This window comes from Glycine max, chromosome 11 (assembly GCF_000004515.6).
Source record: "Glycine max cultivar Williams 82 chromosome 11, Glycine_max_v4.0, whole genome shotgun sequence".
NCBI lineage: Eukaryota > Viridiplantae > Streptophyta > Magnoliopsida > Fabales > Fabaceae > Glycine > Glycine max.
This window is the reverse complement of record NC_038247.2, coordinates 23216753-23225466: the sequence shown is the minus strand read 5'-3', so window position 1 is coordinate 23225466 and position 8714 is coordinate 23216753. Positions and strand designations below refer to the sequence as shown.

At 35.4% G+C, this 8714-nt stretch overlaps 2 long non-coding RNA genes across 2 annotated transcripts; both read right to left on the bottom strand.

Annotated features, from left to right (window-relative positions):
• Positions 1-219: 219 nt before the first annotated feature.
• Positions 220-1490, bottom strand: LOC106795131 (uncharacterized). Its single transcript, XR_001383364.2, has 4 exons — positions 1431-1490; positions 689-1349; positions 357-595; positions 220-274 (listed from the first exon to the last, which is right to left on the bottom strand). It is a non-coding gene; the product is annotated as an uncharacterized lncRNA (long non-coding RNA).
• Positions 1491-2265: 775 nt separating this feature from the next.
• Positions 2266-6217, bottom strand: LOC106795186 (uncharacterized). The gene is made up of 6 exons (XR_003263343.2): positions 5933-6217; positions 5729-5801; positions 4669-4764; positions 4512-4574; positions 3749-3804; positions 2266-2323 (listed from the first exon to the last, which is right to left on the bottom strand). It is a non-coding gene; the product is annotated as an uncharacterized lncRNA (long non-coding RNA).
• Between the last annotated feature and the right edge of the window lie 2497 nt (positions 6218-8714).

Here is an 8714-nt window from a genome sequence, read left to right as displayed (position 1 = left end):
TCCTTGGGCAAGATGACCACCATCTGCCAGTGTCCGCTGTAGTGGAACCTAAAATGGGTTAGTACATTAGTAAACATTAATTAAATTTAGTTATTTTGTGACTTACCCATTTAGGTAGGCTCCAAGATAGACATCGGGTTGTGAACTTTGCATCCAACTCTTTATGTAACTTTCAGACTCAAACTATGATTGCCCAGACCTCTGAATGGACTATGGCTCGAGGAATCCATAGATATCAGAATTCCCCACTCACATACATGTTTCAGTGAGATGCCTGTTTATGTTAAGTGAAAGTTAAATATTTATGAATTGAAAGCAATAACTTAGATAATTAAAAGTAATATAAAATGACTTACAGAATCCACAACTGTAACACTTATATGCTGAGACATTGACCACCGTGTGCAATTTCAGAGAGGTTTTCGTACTTTATGTAGAGGGGGAAATCTGGATTAAAGACCCCGAACACAGTGGCATCCCATCTAACCTGATAAGGCCTCAAGAAAAGCTCTGGGATGGTCAATGTCATCAGATAAAGCGGATCATCTACCTCCGGATCGGGCTTCGGAGGTGGTTTTGCCGGAGACACATCTACCTATTCATGAAACAAAGTTAAATAGCCTAATTTGATGCACGCTTAATGAATTAATTTTAAAAAAAAGAAACATATAGTAAGGACAATAAGTACCTACTGCGATAAAGACTTGATCAGATGTGTCGGCCAAGCAAGGAAGGTGTGAAGTGCCTATCCCACTAAGGAAACCTCATCAGTGGGTACAGGAATTGGAGCATCTGCATCTGTAACCTCCTCCACACTCACCTTTACTAGGCCAGGAAACAAAGGAATGTTATGAACAACAATGGATCCCTCATAAACTCTCCCCATGGCAACCAGGCGAGCAAGATCTGCTTCTATGTACAAGCCGCACCTGTCAGAGTCACCCGTCTCAGGATCGTTTCCTGAGGGATTAACACAACTCCCCTGTGTGCTCACTGAGGACCGGAGGGACCAACCAGAGGGTCAGGAGGCACTGCAAGTCCCTGGGATTGCATTTGCGACTGAAGCTAGGACTGCATGTGGCTGAAGGATGCCATGACCTGTCTCGTCACTTTCTCTGTGATGAACTCCTCTAGCTGGTCCCTGATTTGCTGGGTGAACTGCTGCAATTCGTCAAGAGGCAGGGAGGAAGCGCTGCAGGACGTCCGTGGAGCCGTTGCCTGATGGTGACACTGGCTCCAGCAGCACGGACATGTTCAGGGTGATCTGGACATCCAATAGCAGCGGCGAGAACATCCTGACGTCCATGGGGGATGAAGGATCCCTGTGTGGCCTTCTCCATAAAGGAATCCTGCACAGAAAACACACAGTGGTACATGGCCTTCACAAAATATTGAAATATAATTGTAATGGTTAGTTGAAAATGACTTACAATCTTCTCAGCGATTTCCTTTGCGGCCTCAGTCGTCATCTCCCCTGTTTTCTTCGTGCGGGCCATCTTCCACTTCACGTTGCGTTTGACCGGGGATGGAGGGTTGATGACGCCATCAACGCTTCCTGACTGTGCAGCTTCCTCCAGCTTCTTCTTCGTCTTCTCAGCCAAGAGCTTCTGTTCCAAATAATCATAACCCCCACGAGACAAAACGTGGGGGGCAGTATTCTGCTTCTGTATGGCCTGTGCCTTCTTGCGCACATCCTGAAAAAATTAAACAATAATGTTTAAAATTGGTAGAATGAAGTATAACAACATCATGTTTTTTGAAAAACAACTTAAATGGCAAGGAACATACCTCCCAAGAAGGGTCTCTGCAAGTCTGGCAAAACTGGGCCCACTTTTCCTTGTTGATGCCGTATTTCTCACAGACAGTGTCCTCGACACCATCCTGATTGGCTGCAAGGGCCCATTTCCTCGTGAGGTCTGATTTAAATTGCCTCCATCTCTCCCCCACGGTCTGCAGTAACTTCTTTTTCGTCCTACTGTCAGAAGCCTCTGGGATATCAAATTCCGCCTGACAACATCAAATAAAGTTTATTTGTTACAATAATGTATTTTTTGGCTATTAATTAAACAAAATCCAATAAGAAAAGAAAAATACCTGAATATCCTCCCAAATGAGGTCCTTCTGAGCAGTAGGGACCTCCTTCCAGTTCTCGTAGGTGACGTCCACCTTATCACGCGCCACAATCCCCAAATATGTTCTTAATTTCTTCCTGTGGGGACCGTCGGCCTTCTCGATAGTAGGATCAACATGCACCACTAGTCTCTCAGCACCAGGTGGTCTAGTGGACAACGATCGTAGACGTGAGGCTTTGCGTTTGATTATTCTGCACTTGATTGTTACAATATAACTCTTCTAGAAACCTTATTTGAAATTTAAAAGAAAAGCACATACTGTGGGAATTTTTTAAAATTGAAAATGTTTTACATTTATAATTTATTTCTTGTAATTTTCTTCCCAAGTTTTTCTTTTTCCTCTTTTTTGTTTCTGGTTCTGATATAGTTTATTAAAATTATGATGCATTTGTTTTCAGGATTGAGGAGCTCCAACTTTCGGATATCAAATTTCTTTATGGTTGTTCAAAGCCAATTATTGTGGTTCTTATAATATGGCGGGTGGAGAGCGTTGGCTGAAGGTAAAAGAGGCACTAATGAGTCATTGTGGTGGCAGGATCTAATGGTGGTCACACAGGAACAACAGCTGAATAATGTGATGCAATCTGGATTATCATGGAATGTGGGGTCGGGTGATAAAATCAAATTTTGGGAAGATTGCTGGAATGGTGAAGGAGTTGCATTAATGCAGAAATTTCCAAGACTGTATCAGATATCTAGACAGCAACACAACCTCATCCAGCAAGTTGAAAGTTTTTCTAATACATCCTGGGAATGGAATCTGACCTGGAGAAGGCAATTATTTGATAATGAAGCTGACTCTGCATACGAATTCATAAGGGAGCTCTCACAGCTGGTAATTCAACAACAAGTACCTGATTGATGGGTATGGAAACATGAGCCTAATGGACTTTATTCGACAAGGAGTGTATATAAATTGCTGCAGGGGAAGCCAGGATCGCAGAGGTACATGGGAAACCAGGATCGCAGAGGTATAATAGATGGAATACTTGGTGGATAGCCTTAACTTGGTCTATATGGAAGCATAGGAATGAGGTCATTTTCCAGAATGCACAATTCAATGGAATCAAGCTGCTGGAGGATGCTGTGTTTTTGCACTGGACGTGGCTTAGAGCTATGGAGAAAGATTTTTCTATGCACTATAATCAGTGGTCTAGCAACCTAATAGATGGTTTTTGTAATTAGGAAACAAAACCTGTGGGGCAAGGTGTTGTATTGGATGTTAAGAATTCTGGACTGATCAGACTGATATATAGCCTGATTTTTTATAGCTATTAGTCTATCTAAAACTATAACTATCTTATATCTTTAGTACCTCTGGTACTTTTATCTATAAAATATACTTTTGCTGTCCAAAAAAATAAATAAAAATACCAACATTACACTAACAACTGTTCAGCTTGCCAAAATTGATATAAAAAAGAATATAATCCTCATACAAATACAATCATGCAAGCATATTTGAAAAATTAAAATACGAATAACTCAAGTTAAAACCAATTCATTTTTTACAACTCTGAACAAATTAACTAAGGTACAGTAGGCAAATTTGTTTTCACTAATATTAGTAGGTCATCACCACTGCAGTAGAATTTAAGTTAAACTTAGATAAGTACCTTATGAAGAGACCAGCTACCTTGTCACAGCTAACAAGTCAGAACTGAACAAATTTCTGCATGTATAATTGAACAAATTTGTTATCAAACTTGTGTGTGTGTGTTTATATGATGAGTGTGTGTGTGTGTGTGTGTGTGTGTGTCATCAGTGTGTGTCTGTGTGTTTCTATCATACGTGTGTGTGTGTGTGTTTCATGACCAATTTTTCTTACTGGCAATTCAGTGGCAGTGTATTGCTTAGGCTTCTGTCGAAATGAAAGGAAAATCAATGAGTCTGACAAAACAACTTCAGTCTTCACTCTTCACTAGTTGAACACAAATAAAAAAAATTAAACTACTTCAAGGATAAATAAAAGGTTCAGAAGCAGCAATGCCACTAGAGAGTAGACATCAAGAACAAGAGAGAGGAAGAATAAGACATATAATTCTTTCATCAATTGGTCAGGTTTCCTAACTAGTGATGGGGTCAAAATCAAGTAGGCAAGGATAAGTGGAGGGAGGATGACTTAACCCTCGAAGACAAATACCCCATTCTGTACCAAGTGAGTACTCAACAGAATTATTCTATTGACTTAACCCTCCAGCTACTGTGCTTTTATCCTATGTAGTTGGGTTCGGCAGTTTTCTGCCTTTGTATCTATTTCATCTTATCTCCAGTACACTTAGTACTGAATCATTTATAATATTATCTAATTTTTGCTGTGCAAAAAAAAACATGAAGGTTCAATCTAGAAATCAAGTGGATAGGGAAAGAGGCACTCACAAGTCTATAGGCCTTAGACAAAGGTTCTCCTAATCCAACAATGCTTACGAACCCAAATACTTCCTACCAAGGTAACAAAATGACAATTGGTTAGCCATGTATGCAATCTTTCACAGTAATGTAAAATACACAATATCCAAAATCATACTAATTATACCTCAAGTTTTTCTCTTTTGGAAAAGATACGGCTAATGAGACGACTGTCTGACAAGATAACAATAATCCAAATTATTCGTTCAACATTCCTATAATCCTGCAATCATGAGGCAGTGAGGCACACACAATTCAGTAGTGCTTTTAGAAACAAAGTACAACAAATCCTCCTGCCAAATCAATAAAAAATTATAAGGGTAATGTACCCACACACAGGACAAAAAAGGCACAACAAACAAAGGTTATGGTAATAGTATATATAAGAAGAAAAAATTATTCATATGCACATGTGAGGTTATCTACCTATGATAGCTTTAAGATAAACAATAACAAGAAGGTATATATAAGAATCTGACAGTTTGTTGGTGCAGTAGCTTCATGCATGCTACACATCTCTTTTTTTTTTGGAAGGCAGAAAATATAGTATATTTTATTAATCAGAAAAACAACAACACCAGAGGTACTGCTTGTGACATTTACATAAGTGCAACACAACTATTATACCACCCTCCAGTACAAGATTAAAAAGCCAACATTGACCCAACCATATATACTAGATATGTATAATCTTAGTTGTGGCATAGCTTTGCCTGTACTAATTACTAAATGTCACAATAACATTCTTAACTTTCTCTCAAATTAAACAACACCTACTCTACAAATGACACATGGTGGTCCAATAAACCTAAAATACAGAGTGAAATTCTCAGCCCTGAATTTTCAATTTTTCAACATACCTATAACCATGATTCGAGTTTATCATAAGCTAAACTAAAGTACAGACCATCAACATAGCTTCTTTATATTCATAATCATTTTTCTTTGTGTATAAAGAACAAGCTCAAGAGGTTGCTCAAGAGGTTGCTCAAGAGGTTGGCATTAACAGATCCACTTAAACTGTTACAAGAACACAATAAGGGTAAGGGAAACTTCACTAAGGAGAAGAAGCACAGAGTTGTCACGATGCTTGAGTTAAATATGAGATACCCTAGCCATGTTTAGTTCACTAAGTGTGCGATACATGAATGCAGTCAAATATTTATACAGGATTAGACCAAACATACCTATGTGAGGTGGCGAAGGAGAAGAAGCAGAGACTTCTGACGATGCTCGAGTGCGACAAACACGATGCTCGACCTTAGACAAAACGATGGTCAGATGGAGAACATACAACTTCAAGGTAGATGGAGAACAAAGAGAGCAAGAAAGCTTAGATGGAGAAGAAGACAGAGAGAAGGAGAAGACAGTGCGAAGGAGACGAAACATACCTAGGTATGGTAGCGAAGGAGAAGAAGCAGAGACTTGTGACGATGCTCGAGTACGACGAAGACGATGCTCGAGTGCGACGAACACGATGCTCAGATGCAGACAAGGACCATGAAAGTAGACAGAGATTAGAAGAAGAAAAGAGCGCGGAAGCTTAGATGGAGAAGAAGACAAAGCGCGAGCTTCATAAGGCTCACCATATTTTTTAAAATATAAGTTCAACATCGGTTTTAAAAAAAAAACCGATGTTAACAACATGATGTTAAGGTTAACATCGGTTTTCTGAAAAAAATCGATGTTAACATATCAAACGTTAACATCGATTTTCTAAAAACCCGATGTTAATAAACATATGTTAACATCGGTTATTAAAAAACTGATGTTAACTAATAAATGTTAACATCGGTTCTCCAATAACCGATGTTAATAAACTTCGTTAACATCGGTTTTTCACAAAATCGATGTTAACGTATACACGATATTTACAATTATGCCACTATGCATATATTAACATCGGTTTTTTTAACAATCAATGTTAACACATCGTTGTTGAATCCGCTTTTTGCAGTAGTGTTATGATTAATTAGGAATAAAAATGCTATTTGAAAATAAAATGATCCTATATTTTTTATAATTTGGACTAAAAAAATATACACTTTTGTTTCTAATACTGGATAAGACAGGAGGTATATAGTAGTAAAAGCGTACTGCTCGATCAACGATCATGTCAAAGAGAACAAGATACAACTCATACAAGGAACGAGTAAATAAGAGCAGGTTTAAATTCTTTTTTTTTTCTTTTCAGTTTTTGGTTTTAAAAACTTTTTGAGTGTTAGATAAAATACTTCTACACTAATCAATTAATTTCTCATTCAATAGCTATTAAATTTTGAAAATTATTTCTAATACGGAAGCTATAAAAATATAAATAAAAAGGCTTAAGTGTATTTTTTACTCTCAATTTTATTAATTATTGGAAAATTTTATCTCAAAAAACTAATTTATTGCATTTTATCTTCAATTTTCAAGAAATTTATGAATTTTGTACTATGTTATATTACCCTTAACATAATTGTACTTTTTACTCTTATTTTTTTAATATTTTTTGATAAATTTTACACTCAACCTTTTTTATTTTTTGACAAATTTTATCCCAACTTTCAAACTTATTAATGGATAACGATGAAAGATAAAATTTGAAAAATTCTTAAAAGTTGGGATAAAATATCAAATTAATTTATTTGTGGTAAAATTCATAAAAAATTTAAAAGTTATAAATAAAAAATACAATTAAATCAAATAAAAATATAGAAACAATCTAGAGATATTTTTTACTATCTTCTATTTTGATCTCGTTTACTTAACTTATCTCTCAATTGTATACTTTACTTGATGTTTTGCACCAGTTTCCACCAATTGTTTGAATGACTTGTTTAATTGTATTTTGAAAACGAAAATTATATAGTCAACAAACCCTAAGTGGTTCAAGTGTCAATATGTGTAAGACTCAAAAGCATTTAGCATCGATGAAAAAAAAAACATCCATGGTAAAAGCCAGACTAAATTAGTGTGAACAAGAAAAGAAAATTCGATCCATCATAAAAGAAATCCACAATTAAGAATCTGCAAATTTTCTATGAAAAGCCATATTGAAACAGTTTCAGAAACATATCAACCTTGACTCATAACAAGTCAGTCAAGCCCCACCACGTACGACTACTGCCCGAAGATTTAAGGTAAGGAGAGATAGATCTTAGGTTCAAATCTCTTCCTAACAAAAATCTAATAAATTAAAAAATTAATATTTATTGATAAAAAAAGTATCAATACTACTGCCTCATCCATCAATAAATAATTACTAGTATATAAGATAAAAAAAAAATGTTCTTAGTAAGTAAAAGGGACGTACCTTGCGGCCCCGAAAGATCGAGTAACTCTTAGCCTTCCTATTGTGTTTTTCATAGTCCGAAATAATACGGTGTCATATATAAAGACTCTATGATTCAAGTTAAATCATAAAGTCATGAAATTAAGAGATAGAATGAATGCATATTTTAAGGTGACGAGGTTTAAGACTTTTGTCACTTCCTTCCTTGTCCCTTCGTATTCAACGTAGAAAATCCATTGGGCCTTTATTAGGTCCAACCCTAATTCAGAACAAAATATAGTATATAATGACTATTATTGTAAACATAATTTGACTTGAATAACTTTTTATTCCTATAAATTATATTTATTGACTTTGGTCCTTTAAAGTCCTTTTTTATTTAGTCACTGTAAAATCTTAATTTTTTTTATTACGTGATATCAAATAACAAAGTTATTTAATGATGTAACAATAATATTGATTTGTTATGTGTGTCCTGCCTATTTTTTTTAAATATATTTTTTAAATCCTCATTTATTTAAACCAATTAATAAATTAAACTAATCGATGAAACATTTGAAAACCCAGACTAAATACTCATGACTATTTTTTAGAGTTTTTCATGATACAACAAAAGTTAATGGATTATCGTCCTTGTTGCTATTATGTTATTAGATAAAGTTGTTACAATAAAATCTAAAACAAAATAAAAATGACAGGGACTAAAATGATTAAAAAAAATATTTTAAAATATTGTATTTAAACTTTAATAATAAGGAAAAAAATAATGAATTTGGTGCTTGATTTGTAAGAACTATTGGATGTATATTAAAAGTTATAACACTAAATTAATATTTAACATCATTATTCATACTGTCACGAGTCCTCCTTCTTTTGAGAAACAAATTATAATTTAT